Here is a 14284-nt window from a genome sequence, read left to right as displayed (position 1 = left end):
AGCATGGACAGTAAAGGACAGAGAAAGCAAGTTGGGGAAGAAGACTCCCTGAAGGAGAAGCAACCCAACATGTTGGGGCCTGCATGAGGCAGGCAACCTTGCCAACCTTCATGAACACTGATGGCTCCCCAAGGATTCCCAAGGGAAAGGCATTTAGGTTGTTTGTTATATCCTATATGTTCTGTATTCCGTTGTGCTTTCTGTTAAGGAAAAAAGAGGAATAATATAGCACACTCTGGGCAAAGTGTCTTTGTATGTTATATGCCTCACAACTATCACATGTATCCTGAGAGAGTTATACAGTAAACAAGAAGGCTCATACATTGAGATGGAGTTCTGGGAGAAAGTGTGTTTAAGCAATAGGGGGTGAAGCTGAACTTTGTTCAGACTCCAGAGACTTAAAATACCCAGGCATCCAGCAGGTTGGATTCCTCTCAGCAATTTCATGGGTTTCTGGCAGGCAGAGCCTCATTGCATGCTCAAATGATCTGAAGCGGGATGGGCCACCTGCTTTGCACCCTGAAGCAAGTCAAAACACAGACTTTTACAAGCCACAAGAGCAAGTTCCAGAGGTACTGGTCTTGTGCTGAAAATGCTCTTCTACCTTCTGTAGACCATTTAAACCCCAAAACTGATCAAAATATTACTAAAGAAGAAGATAACTCCAGTGACAAGACATAGGGAGAGATGATCTAAGATCATTACACCTTTCTAGAAAATAACTAGCACCATGAACTCCCCTTGGAAGTTACCAAAGCCAGTACAGACTTGAGGACTGGTATTATGCGCCAACGGTTGTATTTTGTCACACACTCAAAACATCAGACTTCTCTACAGCTTGAAGCTTAAAGTGCAGTTCTGAAAAGTGTCTCTGTAGAAGTGGTCTCATGGAGTTCCATATTAATTGTAGGTGGCTGATTTTTTGGTCAAACAGTTTAAATTAAAAAAAAATTAAAACTGCCAGTCCCACAAATTTCCCCTGGGTTCCAACAGTCAAGCTCTGCTCTTTTCATCTCTTACCATCACTAGTAAGAATCATAGAATCATAGAATATCAGGGTTGGAAGGGACCTCAGGAGGTCATCTAGTCCAACCCCCTGCTCAAAGCAGGACCAATTCCCAACTAAATCATCCCAGCCAGGGCTTTGTCAAGCCTGACCTTAAAAACCTCTAAGAAAGGAGATTCCACCACCTCCCTAGGTAACCCATTCCAGTGCTTCACCACCCTCTTAGTGAAAAAGTTTTTCCCTAATATCCAACCTAAACCTCCCCCACTGCAACTTGAGACCATTACTCCTTGTTCTGTCATCTGGTACCACTGAGAACAGTCTAGATCCATCTTCTTTGGAACCCCCTTTCAGATAGTTGAAAGCAGCTATCAAATCCCCCCTTATTCTCCTCTTCTGCAGACTAAACAATCCCAGTTCCCTCAGCCTCTCCTCATCTGCTCCAGCCCCCTAATCATTTCCGCTGGACTCTTTCCAATTTTTCCACATCTTTCTTATAATAAGGGGCCCAAAACTGGACACAGTACTCCAGATGAGGCCTCACCAATGTTGAATAGAGGGGAGTGATCATGTCCCTCGATCTGCTGGCAATGCTCCTACTTATACAGCCCAAAATGCCGTTAGCCTTCTTGGCAACAAAGGCACACTGCTGACTCATATCCAGCTTCTCATCCACTGTAACCCCTAGGTCCTTTTCTGCAGAACTGCTTCCTAGCCATTCGGTCCCTAGTCTGTAGCAGTGAATGGGATTCTTCCGTCCTAAGTGCAGGACTCTGCACTTGTCTTTGTTGAACCTCATCAGGTTTCTTTTGGCCCAATCCTTTAATTTGTCTAGGTCCCTCTGTATCCTATCCCTACCCTCCAGCGTATCTACCATTCCTCCCAATTTAGTGTCATCTGCAAACTTGCTGAGAGTGCAGTCCACCCTATCCTCCAGATCATTAATAAAGATATTAAACAAAACCGGCCCCAGGACTGACCCTTGGGGCACTCCGCTTGAAACCGGCTGCCAACTAGACATGGAGCCATTGATCACTACCCGTTGAGCCTGACGATCTAGCCAGCTTTCTATCCACCTTCTACTCCATTCATTCAGCCCATACTTCTTTAACTTGCTGGCAAGAATACTGTGGGACACCGTATCAAAACCTTTGCTAAAGTCAAGTAATAATACATCCACTGCTTTCCCCTCATCACAGACCCAGTTATCGCCTCATAGAAGGCAATTAGGTTAGTCAGGCATGACTTGCCCTTGGTGAATCCATGCTGACTGTTCCTGATCACTTTCCTCTCCTCAAAGTGCTTCAGAATTGATTCCTTGAGGACCTGCTCCATGATTTTTCCAGGAATTGAGGTGAAGCTGACTGGCCTGTAGTTCCCCGGATCCTCCTCCTTCCCTTTTTTAAAGATGGGCACTACATTAGCCTTTTTCCAGTCATCGGGGACCTCCCCCGATCGCCATGAGTTTTCAAAGATAATGGCCAATGGCTCTGCAATCACATCCGCCAACTCTTTTAGCACCCTCGGATGCAGCGTATCCGGACCCATGGACTTGTGCTTGTCCAGTTTTTCTAAATAGTCCCGAACCACTTCTTTCTCCACAGAGGGCTAGTCACCTCCTCCCCATACTGTGCTGCCCAGTGCAGCAGTCTGGGAGCTGACCTTGTTTGTGAAGACAGAGGCAAAAAAAGCATTGAGTACATTAGTTTTTTCCACATCCTCTGTCACTAAGTTGCCTCCCACATTCAGTAAGGGGCCCACATTTTCCTTGACTTTCTTCCTGTTGCTAACATACCTGAAGAAACCCTTCTTGTTACTCTTAACAGCTCTCGCTAGCTTCAACTCCAAGTGTGATTTGGCCTTCCTGATTTCACTCCTGCATGCCTGAGCAGTATTTTTATACTCCTCCCTGGTCATTTGTCCACTCTTCCACTTCTTGTAAGCTTCTTTTTTGCATTTAAGATCAACAACGATTTCACTGTTAAGCTAAGCTGGCCGCCTGCCATATTTACTATTCTTTCTACACATTCTTTCTTTTTTCCTGCAACCTCAATAAGGATTCTTTAAAATACAGCCAGCTCTCTTGGACTTCTTTCCCCCTCATGTTATTCTCCCAGGGGATCCTGCCCATCAGTTCCCTGAGGGAGTCAAAGTCTGCTTTTCTGAAGTCCAGGGTCCGTATTCTGCTGCTCTCCTTTCTTCCTTGTGCCAAGATCCTGAACTCAACCATCTCATGGTCACTGCCTCCCAGGTTCCCATCCACTTTTGCTTCCCCTACTAATTCTTCCCGGTTTGTGAGCAGCAGGTCTAGAAGAGCTCTGTCCCTAGTTGGTTCCTCCAGCACTTGCACCAGGAAATTGTCCCCTACACTTTCCAAAAACTTCCTGGATTGTCTGTGCACCGCTTTATTGCTCTCCCAGCAGATATCAGGGTGATTAAAGTCTCCCACGAGAACCAGGGCCTGCGATCTAGTAACTTCTGCTAGTTGCCGGAAGAAAGCCTCGTCCAACTCATCCACCTGCTCTGGTGGTCTATAGCACCACGACATCACCCTTGTTGCTCACACTTCTAAACTTAATCCAGAGACTCTCGGGTTTTTCTGCAGTTTCATACCAGAGCTCTGAGCAGTCATACTCCTCTCTTACATACAATGCAACTCCCCCACCTTTTCTGCCCTGTCTGTCATGGATGGATATAAACTGTTCAGGAAGGACAGTACTCCAGTCATGTGAGTTATCCCACCAAGTCTCTGTTATTCCAATCACATCATAGTTCCTTGACTGTGCCAGGACTTCCAGTTCTCCCTGCTTGTTTCCCAGGCTTCTTGCATTTGTGTATAGGCACTTAAGATAACTCGCTGATTGTCCCACTTTCTCAGTCTGAGACAGGAGTCCTCCCCCTTGCACTCTCCAGCTCGTGCTTCTTCCCGGTATTCCATTTCCCCACTTACCTCAGGGCTTTGATCTCCTTCCCCCCAGTGCAGAAAGGTTCTGCAGGCCAAACTAGGTGCTCTGTGTTACCTATGCACCTCCTCTATGTTACCAGTGTAACTCCACCATCATTAGTAACAACTATATAAACCAAAGGTGGGCAAACTACAGCCCGCGGGCCACATCCGGCACACAGGATGGTCCTGGCCAGCCCTTGAGCTCCCTGCCCCTCCCTTGCTGTCCCAACTCTCCCACAGCCTCAGTTCACTATGCTACCAGCGCTCTGGGCAGCGGGGCTGCGAGCTCCTGCCAGGCAGTGCGGCTGCGAGAGCCGCTGGGTGTAGTGTATTAAATTGCTCCCTGTAGGAATGTGCTACTTACGGAGCACCAGGATTGGCAGCTGTAAGTAGTACACCATAAGTAGCACATTCCTACAGGGAACAATTTAATACACTACACTCCCCCAAACAGCCTGGCCCCCGCCCCCATCGACCCCCTCCCACTTTCTTTCCCTTGACTGCCCCCCTCAGAACCCCCGACCCATCCACCCCCTGCTCCTTGTCCCCTGACTGGCCCCTCCTGGGATCCCCCACCCCTAACCGCCCCCCAGGACTCCACCCCCATCCAACCACCCCGCTCCCTGTCCCCTGACTGCCCCGACCCCTATCCACACCCCGACGCCGCCTGGGAACCCTCTGCCCCTTATCTAAGCCCCCACTCCCCGCCCCTTTACCATGCCGCTCAGAGCACCAGGACTGGCAGCCGTAAGTAGCACATTCCTACGGGGAGCAATTTAATACATTACACCTGCCCTCCATACTGTTTTGGAACCCCAACGTGGCCCTCAGGCCAAAAAGTTTGCCCACCCCGATATAAACCCATTGGAAGCATAAGCTTCTCCAACCCTTGGAGCACAATTAAAAATTGAATTCATCCCTCTCCTCAGAATAAGTTTGGTATCTCTATTTTAGATACATACCTTACCTACAAGCATCATTTATTTTACCTGGACTGTACTGCAAGCCAGCATGCACCAGCGTTTGGATGTTTTTCTTTTTCTAAGCTTATTGGCAATACTGCAAGTCAAAGCATTTCATTATTCCCCCTATAAATACTAACTGAAAAGGAGGAGTGACAAGACAGAACTCACATGTGACAGCCCTTGGAAAGGAAGAATAAATACTCATTACCACCTCTTGGTATCTCAAAAGAAGAAAAATGGAATTACTGAAGGGGCTCCTTTCATTCTCCCCAAATGGATTACTCAATTAGAACTCATATTTACCACCTTTAAATACAGAACTTGCGTAGCCACCTTAGCACCATAAGGGTAACCAGAACTCTATTAACTAATGGTTTACTACCAAGGAACATGTTCATCTCATCTTAGCAGAACTGCTTGTGGAGAAATGGGATTTATGTTCATAAAAGGAGACAACATTCATATACAGAAGTAATGTGGACATACTTGAGTAATGAGAGTTCCATATGAATAAATTCAAAATCTCTAGTATAGTCATTATATATTTGATTTATACAGATCTCAGTTTTTTAAAACTGTCCCATTATATGAAGTCCCCTGCCTCGCAATGTAACTGAAGGACAGGTCTGCTGCTATAACTGCACGTTTTGCACACTATATGTCTGATTGTCTATTGTCACTGCACTCAGGGCCGCCGAGAGCGGGTTCGGGCCCCAGTGGAAAAAAAAAAAAAATTTCGGGCCCCCCCAGCAAGGGCAGACCGGCTAAACAGGGCCAATGAGGTGGGGGGGGGGGGAAGAAGCTGGGCCCCCTTCCGGACCGTCGGACCCCAGTAATTTGTACCGGCTTTCGCACACACACACACACACCCCCCCGTTGGCCCTAATTGCACTAGGCAAGCTGGCCTTTCTTAACATTATGGGAAAAGAGGAAAGGGAGATCCAGAGATATTCAGAGAAAGGAGAGGAAAATTAAACAATTCATCTATAAAGATATAGGTTATTAATCAAAGGTAAATTTTCCCTCTGAGTTTCTCAGTGCATCTCATTTTTCTGTATCTACCTTCTACACTGTAATCTCTTTGAGAAAGGGACTGTCTTGTACAGCACTGAGCACACAGCTCCTAAATAAATTATAAATTTAACTGAACCGTATTCACTGAATAACATTTGTAAAAGCTTTATGCCTCACACACACACACAGTTCATCACATTAAGTATTTCAGAAAATTAAAGTATCTTCACTTTTTTTTTTTTTTACTACTGTCATCCTACTAGCTTTATAAATCTAAAACGGGTATACAAGACTATTTCTAGCGTACACTCAGGGAAAATATCCATTAACCACAACATCCACTTTATCTATAAAGCATTCTTCTGTAAGGCTTTGGCTTCTGCCTTAAATCAAGCAGCAAAATGTTACTTATATTAATTTAAAGGAAATGTATAGTTGCTGTATTTTAATCCTAAAAATAAAATTATCAGTTTACCTCCATTAATTCCACATAAAGCAAATATTTTAGGTTCACATAATTCTTCTCTTCCATCTTTAGCGTTACTGTCAGAAAACTACTGTTATTGAATTATGCACCTTTTAACAGTTAAACTTGACAAACTCAGTGTTTCACCTGAATTTACATTCATTTATAAGCTATTCTTCTTAAAACCATCAACTATATTTTTTAAATAGGAACAACAACAACAACTGGAAACTTTTATTTCAATCGACATACAATTCAGCCAGTCATGTAGCATAGGCAACCTCACTGTTTAAAAAAAATATTCAAATTTTGAACAGCTTTATTACATTTATTCTTATATTGCTCAATATCTGCTGACATTGATAAACACTTTCCTAAGGCTTATGTGCCTATTTTATTGATTGCTTTAATTACCTGTTTTGAAGACACCTGCCTTCTAATGCATTCCTCATTGGTAATGCAGTAGTACATTGCTCTGTTCCATAAGAGCACCTCATTCCATTACCAGGATACAAAAATAGAAATAAGCAGATAATTTAAATAGGATTCAGCTGCTATCCGCTACTGTTAAAAGCATGATCCCAGAACAGTCTGCAAATCTGCATTTTGTAAATGATGACATCACACTTTTCTATGATAATAGTCATGTAACACTGATTTGAGGAAATTACTTCTAATGACAGCCAGTTGGCAGGCATTTAATGAGTCAGAACAGAGAATTAATCTTCAACGGCAGGATTAGAGTTTTGTATGCTTTGTTATCCTGAATTGCTCAACCACCAATAGTACATCAAATACAAGGTTAAACAAAGGCCTCTCCATTTTTGCTACAGTAGACTTGTACCTGAAGGATTTCCTTTCCAGCTGGTTCAACAGTAGTACTTTTCCATTCTAGAACCAGTGTCATCCTTTTTTACTAAGATTCACAAGCTGTTGATTTTAAGCTTATTTTAAGACATAAGATAAAATAAACATTTTGATTAACTTTATACTAATAACGTTCTAAGGACAAAAAGGACCATTGTGAACATCTACTCTGATCTCCTGTATAGCACAGGCCATAGACCTTGCCCAAAATAATTCCTAGAGCATATCTCCTAGAAAAACATGCCACCTTGATTTAAAAATAGTTAGAGATGGAGAATCCACTCTGCTCCACTGTAAATTGTTCCAAGGGTAAAATCAGTCTCACTATTAAAAATTTACGCCTTATTTCCAGTCTGAATTTGTCTAGCTTCATCTTCAACCTGTTGGATCTTGTTCCACCTTTCTCAGCTATATCAAAGAACCCATTATTAAATATTTGTTACCCAGGTAGGTATTTATAGACTACAATCAAGTCACCTCTTAACCGTCTCTTTGTTAAGCTAAACCAGGGGTGGGCAAACTTTTTGGGCCGAGGGCCACATCTGGGTGGGGAAATAGTATGCAGGGGTGGAGCAGGGGGTTGGGGTGTGGGAGGGGGTGCGGTGTGCAGGAAGGTGCTCAGGATTGGGGCAGAAGAGTGGTGCAGGGTGCATGAGGGGGCTCAGGGAAGGGGGTTGGGGTGCAGGAGGGGTGTGGGATGTACGAGGGGGCTCAGGGCAGGGAGTTGGGGTGCGAGGTGTAGGCAGGGGACTTAGGGCAGGGAGTTGGGGGGCAGGGTACAGGAGGGGTTCAGGCTCCAGCCCCGCTAACCTCAAGTGGCTCCGGGGTGGCAGCGGGACACACCGGGGCCAGGGCAGGCTCCCTGCACGCCTGCCCTGTCCCCGGCCCCGCGCTGCTCCAGGAAGCGCTGCGGTCCCTGGGGGAGGGGGGCGGAGGGCTCTGCATGCACTGCCCTTGCCGCCCCTACAGGTACCTCCCCCGAAGCTCCCATTGGCCGCAGCTGCCCGTTCCCAGGCAATGGGAGCTGTGGGAGGTGGTGCCTGGAGACAAGGGCAACGCATAGAGCCCTGTACCCCACCGCCGCAGGCCGCTGTGACATGGTGCCGGCACCGCCACGGGCTGGATCCAAAGCCCTGACGGGCCAGATCCAGCCTGTGGGACATAGTTTGCCCACCCCTGAGCTAAACAGATTGAGCTCCTTGAGTCTACCACTATAAGGGACGTTTTCTAATCCTTTAATCATTCTCATGGCTCTTCTCTGAACCTTCTCCAATTTATCAACATCCTTCTTGAACTGTGAGCACCAGAACTGGACACAGTATTCCAGCAGTGGTTGCATCAGTGCAAAATACCAAGGTAAAATAACCTCTCTACTCCAACTTGAGATTCCCCCGTTTATTCATCCCAGGATTGTTATTCGCTCTTTTGGCCACAGTGTCACAATCGGAGTTCACATTCAGCTAACTGTCCCCCACAATCCCCTAATCTTTTTTCAGAGTCACTGCTTCCCAGGATAGAATCCCCCATCCTGTAAGCATGACCTACATTCTTTGTTTCCAGATGTATACATTTACATTTAGCTGTATTAAAATGCATATTGTTTGCTTGCACCCAGTTTACAAAGCAAAGCAATCTAGATCACTCTGAGTCAGTACTCCTCTTTTTCATTATTTACCACTCCCTTAATTTGTGTGTCATTGGCCAACCTTATCAGTGATGATTTTATGTTTTCTTCCGGGTCATTGATAAAGCATAGGACCAAAAACCGATCCCAGCAGGTTTCCACTGGAAACAGAGCCACTCAATGACAATTCACTGTTTATCATTACAGTTTGAGACCTACCAGTTAGCCAGTTTTTAATCTATTTAATGTGTGCAGTGTTAAATTTTATAAGACTTTAGGTTTGTTTGTTTTTTGTTTTTTTAAACAAAATGTCATGTGGTACCAAGTCAAGTGCCTTATATAAGTCTACGCGTATTACATCAACACGCTTAACTTTACCAACCAAACTTGTAATCTCATCAAAAAAAGATATCCAGTTGGTTTGACAGAATCTATTTTCCATAAAACCATATGGATTTGCATTAATTACATTACCCTCCTTTAGGTTCTTTATTAATCAATTCCCCTTGTCAGCCACTCTATTGTCTTGCCCAGGATTAATGTCAGGCTGACAGGCCTATAATTACCTGCGTTGCTGGTTTACCCATTTTAAAAATTGCACAGCATTAGCTTTCTTTCAGTCTTCTGGAACTTCCCAAGTGTTCAAAAGACTTATTGAATATCAATATTAAGGGTGCAGCAAATCCCTCAGACAGCTCTTTTAAAACTCTTGGATGCAAGTTATATGGACCTGCTGGTTTAAAAATGTTTAAGTTTAGTGCATTTTTAACATTCTCCAGGCAAAGGAAAGCAGTAGCTCTAATCTACCTGCATTTCAGTAAAACATTCAATACAGTTCTACCTGGGAAATTATTAAATTGGAAAAGATGGGGATTAATATGAGAATTGAAAGGTGGATAAGGAACTGGTTAATGGGGAGACTATAATGGGTCACACAGAAAGGTGAACTGTCAGGCTGGAGGAGGTTACTAGTGGAGTTCCACAGGGATTGGTCTTGGGACCAATCTTATTTAACATTTTTATTACTGACATTGGCACAAAAATTGGGAGTGTGCTAATAAAATTTGCGGATGACACAAAGTTGGGAGGTATTGCCAATAGGAGGAGGACCAGAATATCATACAAGATGATCAGGGATGACCTTGTAAACTGGAGTTATAGCAATAGGATGAAATGTAATAGTTCAAAGGGCAAGTCATACATTTACGGACTAACAAGAAGATTTTTTTAATATAAACTGGGGACGTATCAGTTGGAAGTGACAGAGGAAGAAAAAGACTTAGGTGTCTTTGGTTGATTACAAGATGACTATGTGATGCGGCTGTGAAAAAGGCTAATGCAATCCTAGTATGCATCAGGCGAGACAGGGAAGTGTCAGTACCATTATACAATGAACTGGTGAGACCTCATCTGGAGTACTGTATGCAATTCTGGTCTCCCATGTTTAAGAAAGATGAATTCAAACTGGAACAGATGCAGAGAAGAGCTACTAGAATGGTCCGAGAAACGGAAAACTTACCTTATGAGAGGAGATTCAAAGAGCTTTGCTTCTTTAGCCTAACCAAAAGAAGGCTATGGGGAGATATGATTGCCCTCTATAAATACATTAGAGGGATAAATACCAGGGAGGGAGAAGAGCAATTTAAGTTAAGTGCGAACATGCATACAAGAACAAATGGATATAAACTGGCCATCAACAAATTTAGGCTTGAAATTAGGCAAAGGTTTCTAATCATCAGAGGAGTAAAGTTCTGGAACAGCCTTCCAAGGGAAGAAGTGGGGGGGCAAAAAACCTAACTGGCTTCAAGACTGAGCTTGATAAAATTTATGGAGGGGATGGTATGATGAGTCTGCCTACCATGGCATGTAGCCAATCTGTGACCGCTCACAGCAAATATCTCCAACAGCCAGTGATGGGACACTAAATGTGGAGGGCTCTGAGTTACTACAGAGAATTCTTTCCCAGGTGTCTGGCTGATGGGTCCTGCCCACATGCTCAAAGTCTAATTGATCATCATACTGGGGGTCGGGAAGGAATTTCCCCCCAGCTCAGATTGACAGAGACCCTGGGGGTTTTTCGCCTTCCTCTGCAGCACGGGGCACTTGCAGGTTTAAATTAGTGTAAATGGTGGATTCTCTGTGACTTGAAGTCTTTAAACCATGATTTAAGGACTTCAGTAATTCAGCCAGAGCTTATGGGTCGAGGACAGGAGTGGGTGGGTGAGGTTCTGTGGCCTGCAACATGCAGGAGGTCAAACTAGATGATCATGATGGTCTCTTCTGACTTTAAAGTCTAAAATACAAGTGGAATAGAAGGAGTGCTGTCACTATATGAAGAGATTGCATCACCTATTTTTTCCCCCAAATACAGAACAGAAATATTTATTGAACACCACTGCCTTTTCTATATTATTATTGACAATTCTACCATTTCCATCTAGCAATGGACCACTACCATTGTCAGGATTCTTTTTTTTTAAACAACTCTTTCTTACAGTCCCTTAACTCTGCTAGCCATAGATTTATCCTTGTGTCCCTTGGCTTCCCTTATCAAATTTATTATAATTCTTAATTTCTGATTTATATTCATTACTATCAACTTCCCCTGTCTTACATTTGCTATATATATATTTTATATTTTTTATTTTATTTTATTGCTGCCCTCACACTTCCCCTATAAACCAGGTAGTCGTTTTTAAACCACCACAGCCTTCTTCCTCAATTGTTGGATTGTGGCTTTTTGGCATCTAGTACGGTGTTCCTAAATATTTCCCAATCATCATACACATTTTTCTGATTAAATTCTTCCTCCCAGCTGATTTGGTCATAATTGTTTTTAGCTTTGTGAAATTAGCTCTGTTAAAGTAGCCATAGCTGTAAAGGAGGTATCAGTAGCATCAACTGCGGACTGAAGAGTGGTCTTGACTATCAATTTGCCTTTGTCTATCAGACCTTGGAAACAAGCTCTGTCCTGCTGCAGAAGGTTGTCAGTAAATTCTACAAACTTGGCGTAGTTCAGGAAATCTTATTTAGCCGTTTGGGCTATCTGCACAAGAGACTAGATGATGAAGAGGACCTTTCTCCCAAACAGATCCAAGTGTTTGCCCTTTTTATTCTTAGGAGTAGACCAGGGATGTTTCTGTCTAGCCCTTTCAGATGCAGCCTGGACCACCAATGAGAAAGCCTTAGTGGATGGCTTCAGAACACTGGAACTCCTGCTAGTCAGTGCCAGTCTGAGTTCCCCATGAGCTCTGGACACAACACTCCAGGGCATGGAGTCTCAACTGCTACTGCAGGAGAGGAACGGACAATCTTTTTTTTTGACGTCTTAAAAAGTAAACTCTCTCTCTTTTTAGGAGGGTGATTCTCCTTACTCGCTTCATGTCTCCATTTCATGGAGTCTTGGATCTAGACGACACAAGCTGGAAGATGTTGGTGTTGCATAAGCACTACCCTGAGGCTCCAGACAATGAGGCAGAGAGTGGGAGGGTCCAAGGTCAGACAGGGGCCTCATGGAGAGTTCCATCAAGTGCTGTGGAGTCTGAAATTTATGAGACTGCCTAGTGCAAAGGGGAAAGGAATGACAGATCTCTCACTTTGATGGAATCTGTTATTTCCCGAGGTAGTACAGGCAGCTCTTGTGCTGATCACTAACCAGGATGACCCGAGGGCAAGCCAGGCTGGGCTAGAAGCCTTGGGCATACTAAGTGCCCCAAACAGTGGGGGAACAACAGGGGAGAATCCTTGATCCCTACTAATCACAAACTCACTACTATCAATATAGCTAATAAAAAACTATTTACAAAATACATACAGGTAAAAGCTAGAAGACTAGACACAGAAGGATTCCATCCCCGACTGCAAGCAATAGAAAGGAACTGGAGAGGCGATCAGCCCGTGCCACCCTTTATGCCCTCAGTTGATAGCTCCAGGAAATGAAGGGCCCAGACATGGACCAATAAATGCTGCTATAATTTCTGGTCCTAGGAACATGGAGCACACGCACACCCACAGTGAATACCCACAGGATCAGCATTCGAAGTAGAACTTAACTAATAATGAGTCATCCTTTCACAGAAGCTAGATGATGAAGTTTGGCTAGACCTTTGAGGACGCTGGCAACAGGAGTCCAAAGAGATTTTTACTCTGCAATGAGCTATCAATGGCTGGTGAGGTTACATGTACAGCAAGCAGTATATTCAAATGTATTATACACTTTAACAATTTGGCCAACAAAAACAAAATTGTTTCCTGTGTTTCCAACACAAGATAACCTGACTTTAAAAAAAGCCAAACCAGCACTTTACACTATGTCAGAAAGGCTCGGGGAGGGGGGGACGACCACACAAAAAGGGGGTGAATTTCAGAGCTGAGGACCCTGCAGTCAGAGGGTACTGCCACACCTGGAAATTCAACCCTGGGGATGAACAGCGGAGAGCATTCCAGCTGATTGAAACAGCCATGACAGAGCCTGGGGGAGAAGTTGAATCAGTGATAACCAGCAGGGTTCTAGACCATTTAGGGTTTTAGAGAGCACGTCATCAAGCCCCTAAATTTTCACCCAAAGCAAAACTGGACCTTCCACCACACACCCTTCTGAAACTGTTTGAAAAAGTTAAGTAAATTAATTGAACCTCTTTTTTAAAAAGCATAATAAATAAAATATTTAAACACTGATCAACATGTTGCGTGTGTGATGTGGAAAATCTTTTTAGCTTTATGAAAGTAATTTGTTCAGCCTTTTTAAAGGATGTAAAGGAAATATTATTGAACTCTACAGTATATAATTAAATACCCCTTTCTATGCACAACAGGAAAATCAGTATGCTGTAAATTACTATTTATGATTTTAAGAAATTTGGAATACTACATACACTATTCATGTAAAAACATTAAAAAAAAATAAGATTTTTAAAAAGGAATGGCTTGGGAGAGACTTCTGCTCTTGTGTTTTCATGCTACTGAAGTTTCCAAAGATGGTATAAGGACAGCAGCCCCAATCCTGCACTGAGAACCATATGAACTGATCCCTGAATCCACACAGAGCCCCACTGAAGTCCATGGAAGCCTGTGCATCTTCCAGTGCAGGATCAGGGCCACATTTTCTGATCCAAAACCTTATTTTGAAAATGGATGTTCATCTTAAATTAAAAATAATATGCATATATGCATGTGTAATATACAAACATACCCTTAATTATGAGATTATTTTAAAGCAATTTCACAAAATATTAACAAATGGTTCAAACACTTTTTAAATTGTAGATAACTTTAAAACTGAAGAAAAAAATCCATAATCATAATTGCTTTCTGAAGAAAGCCTTTTCTAATACTCAACAACAATTCAGACTAATCAATCAAAACAGTTTTGATCAGAGAAAAAGTTTACAACAGG

At 43.4% G+C, this 14284-nt stretch overlaps 1 protein-coding gene across 21 annotated transcripts in view; it reads right to left on the bottom strand.

Annotated features, from left to right (window-relative positions):
• FRYL (FRY like transcription coactivator) overlaps nucleotides 1-14284 on the bottom strand; it is a 411199-nt gene that overhangs the window by 323157 nt on the left and 73758 nt on the right. The window lies entirely within an intron of this gene.

The sequence above is a fragment of the Chrysemys picta genome, chromosome 5 (assembly GCF_011386835.1).
Source record: "Chrysemys picta bellii isolate R12L10 chromosome 5, ASM1138683v2, whole genome shotgun sequence".
NCBI lineage: Eukaryota > Metazoa > Chordata > Testudines > Emydidae > Chrysemys > Chrysemys picta.
The sequence above is the reverse complement of the archived record's forward strand: the minus strand, read 5'-3'. Positions and strand labels throughout refer to the sequence as shown.